The sequence below is a fragment of the Schistocerca cancellata genome, chromosome 2 (assembly GCF_023864275.1).
Source record: "Schistocerca cancellata isolate TAMUIC-IGC-003103 chromosome 2, iqSchCanc2.1, whole genome shotgun sequence".
Taxonomy (NCBI): domain Eukaryota; kingdom Metazoa; phylum Arthropoda; class Insecta; order Orthoptera; family Acrididae; genus Schistocerca; species Schistocerca cancellata.
Window position 1 is genome coordinate 513887515 of NC_064627.1, and position 18398 is coordinate 513905912.

General features: G+C 43.9%; 1 protein-coding gene across 9 annotated transcripts in view; it reads left to right on the forward strand.

Annotated features, from left to right (window-relative positions):
• LOC126162056 (protein muscleblind-like) overlaps positions 1 to 18398 on the forward strand; it is a 608110-nt gene that overhangs the window by 509481 nt on the left and 80231 nt on the right. The window lies entirely within an intron of this gene.

Sequence of the window (18398 nt, forward strand, 5' to 3'; positions counted from 1 at the left end):
TTCACGTAGCAAAACACGATGTTTTACCAAACGTGTATCTTCAAGCCATTTCGTCACTGGGATAGTTGCCTCAATGCTCACGTCGATTTTGCCTGTTTGGCATACCAATTCTGGGATGTGCGACCTTCGAAAGGAAACTTTTTGATCACGCCTTTTTGTTTTCAGAAAGTCCAACTTCAAATTCACTGACGGAAAAAATAAATCGCAGCACCCATAAGTGTTTGTACATATGGAAGATGATGTCTATTCAGATTTTGTGCCAGTCGCATAACAGGGACGGTAGTAACGCCACTATGAGAATACAAAGCAGGTTTGCAGGAAATACACGCTATAACGGTCGTGAGCGTAAGTTACCTAAGAGATTGGAGATGGTGAGTTGATGCTAGTCAAGAATGCCTTTAAGGCTACAAAGACGTCGTTATCAACACCTCTCTGAGTTTGAACCAGTCCATGTAATAGAATTATGAGAAGCTGGATGTTCCTCCTCCGATACTGCAGAAAGACTTGGCAGGAATATAGCGACTGTACATTATTGCTGGCAGCTGTGATTACTAGAATATACGGTCGCAAGAAGACCGGGCTCCGGACGGCCACGTCGCACTACTGGGAGGGAAGACCATAGCGTTCGGCGTATGGCTCTGGCGCATCGTGCTGCATCTGCACCAGCAATTCGAGCAGTAGTTGGCACCACAGTGACACAACGAACTGTTACAAATCGGTTACTTCAAGGACAACTCCGAGCATGACACCCAGTAACTCCAAACCACCGCCATTTTCAACTTCAGTAGTATCAACCGATAATGAAGTCTGTTGTGTCTTCTGATGAAAGCTGGATCTGCATCAGTGCCAGTGATGGTCGTGTGTTGGTTAGGAGGAGGCCGGTATGACAGCAGGAGCACTCTCGTGGTTATCCCACGCACCCTGATTACAAATCTGTACGTGAATCTGGTAATTCGGCTTACTGTGCTACCATTCGTGAACTGCATTCGAGGGGCTTTATTCCAACAGGATAACGCTCGCCCACATACCGCTGCTGTAACCCAACACGCTCTACAGAGTGTCGACATGTCCCTTGGCCCGCTCCATCACCAGATTTGTCTCTAATCGAGCACATATGGGACATCATCAGACATCAATTTCGGTGTCATCGACAAACAACCCACAAACAACATTAACCGTCCCTGTATTGACCTACCAAGTGCAATAGGCATTGAATTCCATTTCACAAACTGACATCCGGCCCTGTATAATATAAAGCACGCACGTTTGCATGCTTGCGTTCAACTTTCTCCCGGTTACACATTTCACATTAGCAATGGTTTATCTCGCGCTTACATTAACCTATGATCTTGCAATGTTAATCATTTAAATATGTTACCTAGATATATGTATTTCCGAAATTAATTACTTTTTGGTGTTCATCCGATTCTTATTAAGACACTTTTCCGACAGGTGTTTGTTTCCTATATGTATTCTTTTTGTATCATGGGCTATGTTCCGAGACCTTCGTATATAGGTCATTTGACGTCAACCTATCTAAAAGAAGGAATGTTGGTGTTTAACGTCCCATCTACTACGAAACCGTTGGGAAAAAGGAAAGAATATTAGGGTTTAACCGACATCGAGGTCATTAGATACAGACACAATATCGGAAGTTTTCAGGGATGGAGGAAGGAAATCGACCGTTTCCTTTCAAAGGAATCATCCCGGCATATGCCTGGTGGAGCGATGTAGGGAAATCACGGAAAACCGAAACCTGGACGGCCGGACGCTGACTTGGAACCTTCGTCCTCCCCCGAATGCAAGTCCAGTGTGCTGATCACTGCACCACCTCTCTCGTTGTCAGCCGATGTGAAACGCTGATATGAAAGCCTTCGGTCCCATTCACAAAGTCTGCGTATCCTCAGGATGTTGTAGCTGGCTGTGGGTGTCTGGTAAAAATGGAGAGACGGGGATTTGGCAGACAGAATGACCAAGGACGTTTACCAGATCTTGTTGAAAAGTAAAGTACAGCAAGAATGCGACCATAATATCGGTATATATCAAGAATAGCACGAGGGATTCAACAATTACAGATGAATATCACTTCTAGAAACCTGCTAGAATATGTGTCGAGACTTCACCTAAACAAAACAAGAGACAGTAATTAGGAAATGACGACGTTGGCTCTGGGAAAGGACGGCGGTGCACAGAATAGATCTTTACCGTGAAGCAGCTTAAGTTCTACAGGCCCGCCCGGTTGGCCGTGCGGTCTAACGCACGGCTTTCCGCACGGGAAGGATCGTCGGTCCCCGGCACGAATCTGCCCGGCGGATACGTGTCGAGGTCGGGTGAGCCGGCCAGTCTGTGGATGGCTTTTAGGCGGTTTTCCATCTGCCTCGGCAAATGCGGGCTGGTTCCCCTTATTCCGCCTCAGCTACACTATGTCGGCGATTGCTGCGCAAAGTTCTCCACGTACGCGTACACCACCATTACTCTACCACGCAAACATAGGGGTTACACTCGTCTGGTGCGAGACGCTCCCTGGGAGGTCCACCGGGGGCCGTACCGCACAATAACCCTGGGTTCGGTGTGGGGCGGCGAAGAGGTGAAGTGGACTGCGGTAGTCGTCGTGGGGTTGCAGACCACCGCGGCTGCGGCGGGCACGGAGCCTCTCCGTCGTTTCTAGGTCCCCGGTTAACGTAACATAACATACATTCCACAGGGCTTAGAAGCGAAAAAGATGTTTGTCAGCTTCGCGGCGCAATAGTCGATTAGCAGATGGACGCAGGGAGTCTAGTAATTAAAATAGGACTAGACAGCAGTACATGAGAAATTATAACCGTGATGCTGTCAGACATAATTGTAAGGAGACCAGAATCAGAAGAATTTGAGAAAAAAATCCATCGTCAAGCAGGGACAGATCTATACCACAACACTGGACGAAGCGATAAAACAGAAGAGAGAATAGGTATTCCAGAAAACCACAGGGTAAGATAGTTCAGGTAGCACTGGTGGACTGCTTATCCGTCGCGGACTACGTAGGCGTGGTAAGTGCGACAAAAGAAGTTGTGGACTAACAGCTTCAACAATATAGCCAGAAAGATAGAACTAAGAATAGCCTATAGTAAGGAAACGACGCTGAACACCCCTGGAGACTAGTAACCACTGTAAGGCACCGCAGAAACGTAGCACACTTTAAGTACATAGAGGCATACATAATAGGAAGAAATAGGAGTAGTGAGAGAATGTAAGATGAGATGAAGATGTGACAGCTAATTGTTTGATAACGATAAAAGAAGTTAGAGCGAACGAAGATCGGACACTACATAACGACGCTGAAAAAAGTAGTGTTGCACGTGGAGACAGTAAAGGGATGGACAAAAATATCGAAACACCAAAAGCACAACACATTACCATTCCCAATTCGGTACAGGGAAACCGTTGGTATTGAAAACAGCTTCCAGTCGCCTCTGAATGGATAAATACAGGTTCTGTAAGGTTTTCAAGGGAATCTTATACCATTCTTCTTGGAAAATAGTGGCAATTTTAGATAACGATCATGGAGGTGGATAGCGATCTCCAAAGTAGACCACACATGCTCAATAATATTGCGATCTGGTGATTTTGGTGGCCGCAGAAGAGGCGACAATTCATGCTCGTGCTCACAAAACCAGACCTGGACGATGCGAGCTGTATGAACAGATGCCCTGTCGTTTTGAACACAGCATCACCATTGGGGAACAAATATTGTGTCATGGAATGGGCTTGATCATCCAAAATGGTCACATAATGCTTGGAAGTAACGCAACCATGGGGCCCATGGAATACCACGATATGGCTACGAGTGCGAATTTCAGTTCTGCAGCAACTTTTGCAGCTGTCATCCTCTTGTTTTTCATCATAGTCCCCTTCAATGACTGTTAGTCGCAATTTTTTCATCATAATCCTCTTCAGTGACCGTCTGTCGCAATCACTCAACACACATTTTCGTCCGCTTAGTGACTTACTCCGCTTTTCCTACACGCGGTATAAATCTTCAATACGAGACCTCTTCAAACAGCAAACACTTCAGGTACTTTGGTTACCGGAGCACCCACCATACAGTCGCTAACAACTTGCTGACTTTCAAATGCACTGGCCTCCGACATGATGCACTCGCAGCTACAGAGAACACTGTTTAAGCTCGACTGACACTTAACAGCGTATTGAGGACGTAAGACAAACACAACAGCACAACCTGCAGGCTTGGCTAGCATCTGAATTTACATTCAAGCATGCATTTCTCGCTGCGTTTACGTATTTTACATATTTTTGTGCAACCCCTTTTGGTGGAGAATCACCTGAGTTTTGTAGTGTATACTCTAATTTTGCGGCGTAACTCAGTTCGCCTAGTGGCACTAGGAAATTTTTTTACTACCGTTAAGGGAAATAATCTTCTCATTTCTTCCACGTGCTATACACTTACACTGTAATCTGCATAATGTCGCAGTTGCTGCTCCTATCATCTTTTTTTAGTTCCCAGTGCCTCTTTATTAGAGTACATATTTTTGTTACTTTCGTTAAGGACAGGCTCTTATCGTAAATCATTTTTACCCAAAGTAAGAATCAAGATGATACCGATTACGACACATTTGTTCTTTCGACACTTAGGTCCAAAGCCTCTGACATACAAAGAAGGATACGTGGCATTATTAACGTGATCCTTTACAACGCCATTAGTGAAGGTAATTTGTAAGGGCGGAAACCGCCGTCGAGAACCACGGAGGGTAATTCGCGCGCCGTTGATGCGTTATTGATCAGTTGGGCATTTTCTATTCACCGGAGCGGCGCGGTGGCTTCCTTTAGGATTCTCGGCAGGCGCCCGCGTCCCTCGTGTGCGCAGAATACATCCCGGCTGCCCTCCGCTCCTGCCCGCCAAGCCGAACGCGGCAGAGACGGCTCGCTTTCCTCCAGAACACCGCTGCGCATTGCCGCCCCACCTCAGTCACGAACAGCTGTGCTGCTGTTCTCCTCACACACGTGAGCAGCATTATTTCGAAACAGGGCACCCCAGCCAGTAGGGATATCCAAAACATCCATCGTGTGAAACGCAAATTGCACTTTTCTCACGTGACATCCTCAAAGACGTGGGTCAGGGAAATCCCGTAGTTGTGGTCACGACCGTTTCTACCATTAGGCAAGTCTAGGCGGCCGCCTAGAGCGGAAAAATTTTAGAGGTGGCAAAGGAAGGAAAAAAAAATTAATTTCAAATCGGTCAGCGAAAAAAAGTGAGCAGATGAGGAAAAAAATGGAAAAGATGAAAAACTGAAACACCGAACTGTTTCCAAAAGCATACGGGACAGGTACTTAATAAAGTTTTACTTACTTGAACGAAAGTAAACTCGTTGAATCTACCTACCTCAGTACTACAACAGCCGTTATTAAGTACGAAACTTTAGCAACGGAAAGAGCCGCTGCCTTTAGACAACCGCAAAGTCTTTCCCTCACTGGGTTCAAATGGTTCAAATGGCTCTGAGCACTGTGGGACTCAACATCTGAGGTCATCAGACCCCTAGAACTTAGAACTACTTAAACCTAACTAACCTAAGGACATCCCACACATCCATGCCCGAGGCAGGATTCCAAACCTGCGACCGTAGCGGTCGCGCGGTTCCAGACTGTAGCGCCTAGAACCGCTCTGCCATCCTGGCCGACCCCTCACTGGGATTCGAACCTTGACCTATCTCGGACGAATGATCAGAAGCCAATCGCTTAGACCACTGCGGCCAATAAAAGTTGTAGCACTCTTAATAGAAAATGCAAACAAGACGTTATTTATTTATTTAACCGCAGGAAAGTGGATGCACAAAAAGATGAGATTCATTCCTCATTCTAAAAATATTTAATATGAAACAGAAACGAAACAACACCACGATTTTCCAGATGACATAGTTTGATGCTTCGCAATGTCTGCCACCGGTGTAGGCTGGCCGCTGTCAATCACTCACAAAAATAAATCTCCACTTGCATGCGCTACTTTCAGGTAAGCAACGATTTATTACTCGTTGAAAAGATCGTTTTGTGAAACGCCAATTGGAGCGTTGACACAATAACTGCTTTCCAGCAGGTAAGGATTCGTAACAAGCAGAATCAGCGTGCTGTGGATGCGCACGATTTTGTATTTACGCGGCAAATTGTACGGAGTCACTTACGCGATATTGTTTCTTCAACGACGATCACAAGAACTATAGTTAGTTTCGTGACTTTGCATTCGTGAACAACACCAGCTCACAACCAGACCATCAATTTTCAGCTTTGCCTATAATACGGGCTGTGATAGAAATCCGTTGTCGCCAGTACCTACATTTCGAACCATAGTGTAGATTCAAACTAAATAATGTTAGTGTTCTGTTCATACCCTGTATGCGCACTAATGACGCCATGCGTCAAATCATCACTACGTCATGGATCAAAGATGACATCCGGTATCGGTGCGTTAAATTAACACCATTATTTTTTAGTGTATTTGTATATATATAAGAGTAGATCAAACGCTAACAATACTTCTTTAACAGATTCGCAATACTTTTGCATTCATTCAGAATTGGACAAATAATGTGAACTCTTAGCGAGGACTAATTGTCGATGCCCATTTACGTTATGCATCCATGAAAATAGTCGGACATCTTCCTAGAGGTACGTGGTGATGCTGCATGGCAGAAAACAACTGGTAACTTCGCCTGTTAATCACAGTAATGGAAGAAAAACAAAACTTCCTGATAGGGAAATGAGGGAAGTACTAAGGAATGTCACTTTCTAATACGACGACTTGTGCCACAAAGGCATCTGCTAAGCTTTATTTACGTGCAGAGAGTACAGTGTCAAAGAAAATAGTATGACGAGGACTACATAAACAAAACAGCCATGGTACAGCGTTGACAAACCTCTAGTAAACCAGCTGAATACAAAGAAGATACCTTAATGGTGTAAGTAACGCAATAACTGCACATCAGAGGGTGGACGCACGTAATATTAGGGATACTTGATGAATCTGTTATCACATTGCACCGAGGGCGATCTGTTTACACATTGAGGACACCAGAGGACACGTAGAGTACACAACTGTCCTCTTCCAACTGAGAAGATCAGTGGAGATTCCGTAATACTAAACAACGTTTATTTCCCGATAGAATCACATATCGATTTTTGCATTATGCTATGCAGCAGGGCAGACAGATACTACAGACATATGCGATGGAACGTGCTCGTCGACTTAGGTTAAGAAGAAAACAGGGTATGATATTACTGGCAGCGTTACACTTTGCTGGTTCCGACCTGAGAATTGTATGATTTCTTGATGAAGGTAATTAATTTTCTTTTCGCAGACTTATGAAAATCCAGCAGGGACGTCTGTCCAGAAGCGTTTTCTTTTTTTTTTTTTTTTTTTTTTTTTTTTTTTTTTTTTTTTTTTTTTTTTTTTTTTTTTTTTTTTTTTTTTTTACAGGAGTAAAACTGCAGAAAATTTTCCACGATAGCTGTTAGAAGCAATCGAAACGTTGATTCGTATGCCCTTAAATTTCTGTCGAAGTTTGATACTGAAGGCTATTCACTGCGATCGTAATGGCTGCCGACTCGACTTTCGTTGGCGTTAAGAACTACATATCTGAACGAAATCTTCATTTTGCCGATCCTATGACTGCTTGGTTCTTTATCAGCTTAAAATTCTTCTAACACGAATGAAAAACTGTCACTCCATGGAACTATTAAAATAATTTATAAAATTACAAACCAGCTCCTGAGTGGCATGGGCCAGCTACTTCAGGTTAAAATCAAGTGTATCCTATATTGTAACACGGACATTTTCACGAGGAAGATTTTTTTATTGTTAGCTGATCATTCTTTAGTGACATGTGCACCCAGTATCTCTAAGGCGTAAGAGGGGAGAACTATCTGTCGCAAAATACGCTGGGAGAATTTGTCACCGCACAGAACTCGCATTAGGTTGGGCTCTGCGTATAGGAACAAGTACATCCTCGGCGAGAGGCGTTGATAAATGGGTGCTCGCCGAAACGAATAATACTTGACTTCTGGGCGCCGCGCGAAAAACACGACCATTAATAAGCCGGCAGCCCTCTGCGACAGCCGCTCACGAAAGCGCAGTCGTGTAATGAACGAATTCCACAGTCGCAGGAGAGGACCGAGCGCTAGCTGCTGAGCCAGCACGGCTCGGGGGCCGTCTTCGAGAACAAATATGTAATTTCGAAAGCCGAAACGGCGTCAGAAACATCAGCTGCCAGCACGAGAGAGGACTGGAACTAGCATGATGACACACAGCCAAACGACCGAAAAGTCTTTAACTAGTTTGATCTATCCATCAATGATCATTGATCACACTACCATCAAATACCTGGAGTTCCCAATCCGGAACAATTTAAAGTTAAATGGTCACATAAATATAGCTATAGAAAAAATACTGATATTCATTTGAGGAGTACGAAAACGATAGTCTACAGTCTTTTGTACCACCAATTTTTAGGTTTTGTTCGTTTCACGTGGTCTCGTAGCATGTTGGGTTAATGGAATATTAGAAAAGAGTTACGTTGAAGGCTTCTATTGTCAGCGCAAGAACATGACAGAAATGCTGACGAACCCAAGCAGTAGTCGAGAGTAGACAGGCGTTGTGCATCCAGAAAAAACATAGCTAGGAAACTCCGTGAGCCAATATGCTAAGACGAGCTAAGAAACATATCAGTTTCGCCAACATAGAAAATCGATCTTACCCAGAAGCGTACCCTCGACAGTTCGATCTATGTAGCATCCGTGAATTAAACAGGGTTGGATTGATGGAGCGGGGGGGGGGGGGGGTGGATCCTCCACCGCTTAGCGTTCGTAAGTTGGGGAGTGTGTCGTAGTTGTGGATGCCTTTGTGATAAAAGGTGGTTCAGGCGCCAAAATTCACCATCTCACGTAACTAGTCATTTGTCGATTTGTACAATGAAAAAATTGCCTGCTGGCTAGTTACTCGAAAGCTGGTGAAAATTTAAAATAAATGGAATTTCGGTAAAGAAGTGTTTCCCCACCAAGTGTAAAGCCAAATGTGCTTCTTGCAGACAAGTTAAAGATGAGACGTACCACAGGGCCTGCTGGATAGTTACTCGAAAGCTGGTGAAAATTTAAAATAAATGGAATTTCGGTAAACAAGTGTTTCCTCACCAAGTGTAATGTCAAATTTGCTTCTTGCAGACAAGTTACGGGGTAAGATGAGACGTACCACAGGGCAGATCCCCGTTCTCGCCGATCTCTGTAAACGGCTACGTGAAGCATAAGAAAGCTGATTACGCTCTAGGAAAAGAAAGTGAAAAACATTTGCAAAATTGTAACAAATAATTAACAGTAATTTTAAATAAGAACTTTTGTGAAAACGTAGAAAAATTAAAGGTCTTGTACAAAAAGTTGTCATTGGCAATTACATGAACGGCAATTGCCATTGACGACTGCATACACTTTCGTAAAAAATACCTTATTCTGATGGCATATATGTACATGTATAAAACATATAATCGTATTATTACACGATTATTACGAAATATCATCACTGGCATACTCTAAAAAGCATTACGTACAAGATACCGCCTATGATTGGCGAGCGCCAGAAACTAGCCCGTAAAATAAACTACTACCAACAAGCAACTTACGTCAAACGATTAATCGTTCGAGAATGGACGCCGGATGTTATCCTAGAAGCACGTTTTTGTGTAATGAATACTTTGTGATTATGTGCGGAATTGCCTCAAAAAATTGTTCCTTATGACACTGATGAATGCAAAGTATGCAAATTTACTAATACTTTCAGGAGTAGCTACATGTCGAGCAAATTTTGCTGTACTCCAGCGTTTGAGGAGATCTGTATAATGTGATCAAACTTATCGCTAGGGAAAACTCGGCCCGAAGCACGAATAATCAGTAGCTTTTCAGGGTAGCGAAACCCAATAGAACTGCTTCGGTAGAGCCTCTGTGCGGACAAGTACTAATATTCGGAAGCTGCAACTGGCATTCCGATGGCGTTCAGGTCACACGATGTCCCTCGCTCGCTTAGTCTTGATCGCAGAATTTACGAAAGCGTTAACGATTCGGTCGCAGCTAAATATTTGTGACAAGCAAGAATATGAACGTCATTCCTGCTCGATTCACTTGCAGCAGTTTAAGCTGCCCTTTTAGATTCCTGCCAAACCACATCCTCGGAAATCGCGCATATGAGGAAGTATTTGTGACAATCAAGAATACAAATATCACTGCTGGTCGTTTCACTTACAGGTGTTTCATGTTTCATTTTTTAATCAGACTGAAGTCACAAAATTGAAGGTACTCTTTCCTAAGAGCTCTTACACGTAAACAACATCGAATATTATAAAACATACTTTTGCTGCATGAATAAGAAAGAACCAGAATCTGTGACTAATGTGAAGATAAGAAAAAAATATGAGGATGTAACAAGACGCGACCCTACATCCTATGATTTCATAATCATACGTTTCTAACCACAAGACCACCCAGATCACATACAATTTAGAACATTGCTGTTATTTATCTTCTAATCTCCTAAAGGCTTTTTTCCACCGATGTGTCATTAACAGACATTTATTTGTAACAAATAGTACCAACAGTAACGTTTGTGGTAAATTCTCAGTGTGCCATTACCTTGAAACGGCGTACTGTCGCGACACGCAAGTGGTAATATAGAAACAAGAAACTACGATTAAATCCAATAGGGGGGCCTCCAAAGTGGCAAGTCAGGAACATCACGTTACCCGACCCGAATACCGTAAAATGCAGTTCGTTTATTTTGTTTTGGGTCCAGCGGTACCAAACAATAAGTTATGATCTGTACACAGACTCAGGAATTTTGAACAAACGGTTTTACACATTTCCTTTCTCTCATAGTGCATGATATATTTTCCTCGTACAGATTAAATATGCGTTTTTCCAAGCTAAGTAAAAAGCTATTTACCGAAAACAATCATACTTTGAGTCGTGGTGACTTAAATATGCTGCCGCGCGGACTAGCCGGTCTGAGGCGTCTTGTCACGGTCTGCGAGGCTTCCCCGTCGGAGGTTCGAGTCCTTCCTCGGGCATGGGTGTCTGTGTTGTCCTTAGCGTAAGTTAGTCTAAGTTAGATTAAGTAGTGCGTAAGCTTAGGGACCGACGACCATAAGACCTTACCACAAATTTCCAGTTTTTAAATATGCTAATGATAAAAAATAAATAAATGAAAACTTCACTATAGTCTACTAAACCATTCTCTCATTCTCTCAAAAGCAGAGTCTGAATGTTTTTGTCTAAAAGCGTATGATGAACTTCCCATTCTTGAATAGCATTTCCATTGCATTTCTCGTAGTGCCATGACTGGTTCTGAGTTACCTTCGATGGCACCAAATAGACTGCCTTTGAATTGAACTTATTTTGGGACCAATGTGACGTCACTTGGTATAATTATTCACTATTTTAAAGAATTTCGTTAGAGTCAGATTCCGCATAATTCAGAGAATGCGATTATGGACTGGAAAAGTGATGTTAAAGACGCGGTAATACTCTCCTACGTACGTATTGATTAGCAGTAATTAATTCAACAAGCCTGATTAGATAACTTTCAGTAAAGAGACAACATTCAACCTGAGCAGGAAGGTGAATGACGAACATTTTCGGATCTGAGACTCAGAAATCTATGTAGTTACTTTTAAGTAAGAGAGAGACTCGGCAAAAATCAGTGTATTTGGTGCGATTAGCAGACATAGAGTTACTACGTCAACTAGGAGGTGATTTTGCTAATTTTGCTCGTGATCGCCTGAATGCCATTCTACCAGGATGCTGGCGCGGCTTTGCTGATAATCTCATACGCCGATGCTGCTCTGCCAGCTAATTTAACCTCCCGTCGATTTCTCTTTGTGGAGATATGTCAGTGATCTTGTGTGTGTTGCACCTTTAACAGGACACTTAGATGATTTCGAAAAACAGCATCTCTGGTGCAGTGGAGCGAATAATCGGTGATACGACTTCCAGAAAGTATTTGACTCAGTACCTAACTTATGTTTATTATCATAATTGCAGTCGTACAGTGTATGAAGTGAAGTTTTTATCTGAACTGAGTATTTTTTGGTAGGCTTCAAATGGCTCAGATGGCTCTGAGCACTATGGGACTTAACATCTGAGGTCATCAGTCCCTTAGAACTTAGAACTACTTAAACCTAACTAACCTAAGGACATCACACACATCCATGCCCTAGGCAGGATTCGAACCTGCGACCGTAGCAGTCGCGCGGTTCCGAACTGAAGCGCCTAGAACCGCTCGGCCACCGCGGCCGGCTTTTGGTAGGGAGGACGCAGCATGCCATCTTCGATGGACAGTTATCGACAGGTGTAGAAGTAACTTCAGGCTTGTCCAAGGGAAGTGTGCTGAGCCTCTTGCTGTTCGTACTGCCAATATTAATAGCAACCTGAGATTTTTAATAGACGATGAGGCTATCTGTAATGAAACATATATAAAAAAACTGTACAAATATTCTATCAGATACTGATAAAATTTTTAAATGATACAGAGATTGGCAGTTCGCTTTAAATGTTTAGAAATGTAAAATTGTACCATTCACAAAAGGAAAAACATAGTATCGTATGGCTGTGATATCAGTGACTGACGAGTAAAATCACTTGGATATAACAATTTGTAGGGATATACGAAAAACGGGTGGCAGGCTAGGGTTCATTAACTGGTTACTGGGAAAATCCAATCAGCCCACAAATAAGATTGCTTACAAAACACTCGTGCAGCCCTTTCTGAGAGTATTGTTCAAGTGTGTGGACTAACAGACAGGACTAACAGGGAATTCTGAACGTACACAAATCAGGGCACCGAGAATGGCCATATGTTTGTTCGACCCATAGGAGAGCGTCAAGGTGAAGCTCAAAAATTTGAACCGTTAGACGCTTGAAGGAAGTTGCAAACTATCCCGTGAGAGCCTACTTACGAAGTTTCAAAACCAGCATTAAGAGAGGTATCACGAAGGCAAGATGAGAATAATTACAGTGCACAGAGATGCATTCGAGCAACCATTCTCCCCGCGGTCAGTACCTGAACAAAACGGGAAGAAGCCATACATGTATGGAACGGGAAGAAGCTCTTATAACTGGTATAATGGAAAGTACCTTCTGCCATCTACTTCACAGTTGTTTTCATGCTATAGACGTATAAGTAAAAAGAAAACAAGACAGATGGAAAACAATTAAGAAAGTTTAGCACATTGTTTCAAAAGTAATCGCCATAAATGCATTTACCTCATTGTGAGACAAGACAAAGTGAATCGACGGCAACAGTTTTCTATCTTCAGGGCTCCAAAAATATGGATATCGCATGGGTAGGTAACGGGACCGTATGAAAGATGTGTAAGGGCTTCCCAGCGAAACTTTGGCAGCGTAGTCAAAACAACCTGCCCACAAAATGCCCGCCCACATGTTGAGGTGGTTGTTTCGACCTACGCTGCAGTAGTTCGCTGGGAAGCCCTTACACATCTTCCATACAGCCCCGATACGTCCCCATTTTTCATGCCATGAAGAACGATATTTGTGGCCGAGGTGCATGACTGGGAACAATCAATTCCTTAGGCAGCCGCAGATATTTTTGCATGAAGGGATTGAGCGTCTGTCGTACAGTGTGATAAATGTATTTACGGTTATGGTGATTACTTTTTAAAAAATAAACAGTTTACGTGCTTTTTACATCTGTCTCGTTTCCATTTGACCACCCTTATAGATGTAGATGTATTTGGACCAAACACACCACTGTTTAGAGCAGGCACGATTGTAGGAGGGGTAAATGGGGGGCATTACTTCCCCCCTCCCGAAAGAAAAAAGCAGAAGCATTAGAGTAACCTCCAAAGTAAACTAATTACTATGATTACATTAATATATTTAATTTTTATTATTATTAAACTCCAAGACATTTGTGGCACGTTAAATATGGATGTGATGGTATGTGATATTACGAAGTAAACATCTGAGCCCTCCTCTCAGTACCAAACTTTGGATCCGCGCCTGGCTTAGACATCATTCCTATTCCTATCATGTAAGCTGATTTAATATGCGAATGAACAACAGCAGCGCTTCTGGAGGCAAGTGCGTGAACTAGATGGACAGTAGAACAATTGATGGACCAACAACCTTCTGAAAACTATCTAATACTGAATGCCATTGTAAATCGTGTATATCATCCCACAAAGATGCACCCAGCTATAGTTTTGCGTCTTCCTTTGCGAATGGCCTAGTATTTTCTGTAGTTTTAATCGTTTCGTTCGTGAGAAAAACCTCACATTAAGTGCAAGGTAACTTAAATGCAATGCAAAAAAATTCCCCGGTGAGCTTACGAACATTCTCGAATCAGTCAGAGATTAGTGGTCATGGATCTTTTCCCAAGGCCTCCACTGTTGGGGCAAAAGAGCCTCATCTTCAGTGGCATCGATATCGGAGAGACGACACACTTGAGACTAGGATGACGTGACCTGCAGGCGGTGGAGTCCTCGTGCGTCACCGCCCTTGGCGGAAGTCTCCGTGGCATCCCGGCACGGCATAAATTGGATTGCAGCGGAAGCGATGGGGCGCGCCCCCGCGCTGGATAGATTTATGCGACCAATTAGCTGATTGGGGCCGTCCGAGCACGAGCGACTGCTCGCACGCCAGTTCGCGTTCCTCCAGTACAGCGGGCCCCTCGAGCTGCGTTCTGCACGCGGTCTCCAGCGACCAACGATCGTACGCGACCTGCGATAGCGCTGTAGCAATTGCGTTGTCCAAGTAATGTTCCAGCGATAAATTAACTCTGTGAGCTACACTAAAAGTCAATCTGTAGATTGGACTCTATACAGGGTGTTCGGAAATTCACGTTACAAACTTCTAGGACTTGTAGGCGAGAGTGAATGCATAATATTTTGTATAGGAACAGATGTCCGGAAACGTAGCGTTTCCGTTCTATGACGGTTTCAGTTCAGGTGTTTAGCTGATCGACTTCCGCTTGAGGTATTGAATTAGTTCGTGGCGCAATACAGTCATTAGGTAACAATTCGAAAGGAAACGTGACGAAACATCCACTTATCACTTAAGCACATTCGTTTGTATCAACACTTAAACATTGCTTGTTTATATTATTCCAAAACGAAGAAAAACCCAGCATACTGTACTTATAGAGAAGAACTGATGCATTTCAACAGCGGCTCGATGTGACGACAACCAGCGTTGTTACAGACGTTGTATCTACGAAGCATGTTCTGGTACACACTTTATATCCCACCTGATGTCTCTTCAGTTTCTAGTGCAGCAGCCACAACTCAAATGTTCAAATGTGCGTGAACCCCTAGGGACCAAACTGCTGAAGTCTTCGGTCCCTAGACTTACACACTACTTAAACTAACTTATGCTAAGAGTAAAACACACACACACACACACACACACACACATGCCCGAGGGAGGACTTGAACCTCCGGCAGGAGGGGCCGCTCAGTCCGTGACATGGCGCCTCAAACCACGCGGCAGCCAGAACTCACGCTACCGGATCTTTCCCTGTCCCTACAGGAGTCTCGTAAATTAAACGTTGCATGGGACCCCAAGGGAAGTAGTCCATAGGAGTGAAAGAACGAAAATATCGTATAGCATTGTTGGCCGGGAGGCCCCCATTCGGGTTCGGCCGCCAAGTGCAAGTCTTATTTCAGTCGACGACACATCGGGCGACTTGCGTGCCGATGATGAGAATGAAATGATGATGAGGACAACACAACACCCAGTCCACGATCTGAGAAAATTTCTAATCTGGCCAGGAACCGAACCCGGAACCGCTGCATGGGAGGCAAGCACGTTACCACTCAGCTTTTTTTTTTATTTTCATTTTGTTCGCTTTAGTTCGTTGCATCTTCTCGGGGCGGATGTCGTAAGACATCCATTTAAGTTCGTTGTTGATCGATTAACTCAGTTTATTTTATTACAGAGGGCACATTACCCTCTGACCGAACACGCTGAGCTACCGTGCCGGCATCAGCTAAACAGGCGGACATCGATAGGAGCTAAATCCGGCGATCGTGGCGGCCACGCCGTTGGGCCACCACGGCCTATCTATCTTTCACCATATCGTCTGTTGAGATATCTCCTAACCACTCGAGAGGAGTGAGGTGGTGCACCATCGTGCTGAAACCACATTGCGTGACGAACATTCAGTGGCACAGATACTTCATTACTCTTGAGCTCAAAATATGTTCTAAGATTCTATAATAGATGTACGTCATGATAATGGACGATAGTTTATTGCTTCACTTCTACTATGCTTGTTGTAGGCTAGTGTGTTCTGTGCCTTCTTCCTACTACTGGACACTGTATTTATTCGAGGGATTTACAGTATATTACGGTTAAAAAGGGGACTAACACAGTTGCAGATTATGTGTTGAAACTGGCAAGAACTCAATACGGCTCTGGAGTTTTTTCCAGTTTTAACCAGTTCAGCAGTTTGTCGACTCCACTGACAATTAGATGTGTATCACTCATCTTTGAAGTGGTGCGAGTGGGTTTTCTTTCGCGAAGAAACATTTGAAAATAGAGATAGCATTTTTACTTTTGACTTGCTTCTCTCAGTATGTGTATGCACTGAGGTGACAAACGTCATGGGATAGCGATATGCACATATACAAATGGCGATGGAATCGCATACACAAGGTATAAAAGGGCAGCACGTTGGCTGAGCTGTCATTCATCCTCAGGTGATTCATGTGCAATGTTTTCCGACGTGATTATGGCCCCACGACGGGAATTTACAGACACTGAACGCGGTATTCTAGTTTGAGCTAGACGCATGGGACATTCCATTTCGGAACTCCTTAGGGAATTCAGTATTTCGAGATGCACATTGCCAAGAGGGAATACCAAATTTCAGGCATTTCTTCCCACCACAGACAACGCAGTGGCCGACAACCTTCACTTAACGACCCAGAGCAGCGGCATTAGCATGAAGTTTTCAATGCTAACAGACAAGCAACACTGCGTTAAATAACCGCATAGATCAATGTGCGACGCACAACGAACGTATCCATATAGGACAGAGCGGCGAAATTTGAGCAATTGCAGCAGACGACCGACGCGAGTTGTTTGCTAACAGCACGACATCACTTGCAGCGCCTCTCCTGGGCTCGTGACCGCATCAATTGGAACCTGGAAGACGGAAAAACCGTGGCCAGGTCAGATGAGTTCCGATTCAGTTGGTAAGATCTGATGGTAGGGTTAGAGTGTGGTGTAGACCCCAAGAAGCCATGGACCCAAGTTATCAACAAGGCACTGTGCAAGAAGGTGGTGGCTCTATAATGGTGTGGGCTGTGTTTACATGGAATGGACTGGGTCCTCTGGTCCAACTGAACCAATCATTGACTGGAAATAATTACGTTCGGCTACATGGAGACCATTTGCAGCTGTTCATGGATTTCATGTTCACAAATAACGATGTCATGTCACCGGCCCACAATTTTTCACAGTTGGTTTGAAGAATAATTTGGTTAATTCGAGTAAATGACTTGGCCACCCAGATCGCTCGACATGAATGCCACCGAACATTTATGGCACATAATCTAGAATTCAGCTCGTGCTCGACATCCTGCACCGACAACACTTTCGCAATTGTATACAGCTATAGAGGCAAGGTGGCTCACAGTGGACTACCAACGACTTGTTGAGTCCATGCCTCGTTGAACTGCTGTACCACCCGGCCAGAAGGTGATCCGACACGATATTTTTTTTTTCTACATTTATACTCCGTAAGCCACCCAACGGTGTCTGGCGGAAGGCACTTTACGTGCCACTGTCATTATCTCCCTTTCCTGTTCCAGTCGCGTATGGTTCGCGGGAAGAACGACTGTCTGAAAGCCTCTGTGCGCGCTCTAATCTCTCTAATTTTACATTCGTGATCTCCTCGGGAGGTATAAGTAGGGGGAAGCAATATATTCAATACCTCATCCAGAAACACACCCTCGAAACCTGGCGAACAAGCTACACCGCGATGCAGAGCGCCTCTCTTGCAGAGTCTGCCACTTGAGTTTGTTAAACATCTCCGTAACGCTATCACGGTTACCAAATAACCCTGTGACGAAACGCGCCGCTCTTCTTTGGATCTTCTCTATCTCCTCCGTCAAACCGATCTGGTGCGGATCCCACACTGATGAGCAACACTCAAGTATAGGTCGAACGAGTGTTTTGTAAGCCACCTCCTTTGTTGATGGACTACATTTTCTAAGGACTCTCCCAATGAACCTCAACCTGGCACCCGCCTTACCAACAATTAATTTTATATGATCATTCCACTTCAAAGGACGTTTCAATGACTTTTGACACCTCAGTGTATATCATCTACATCCATATCTACATACATA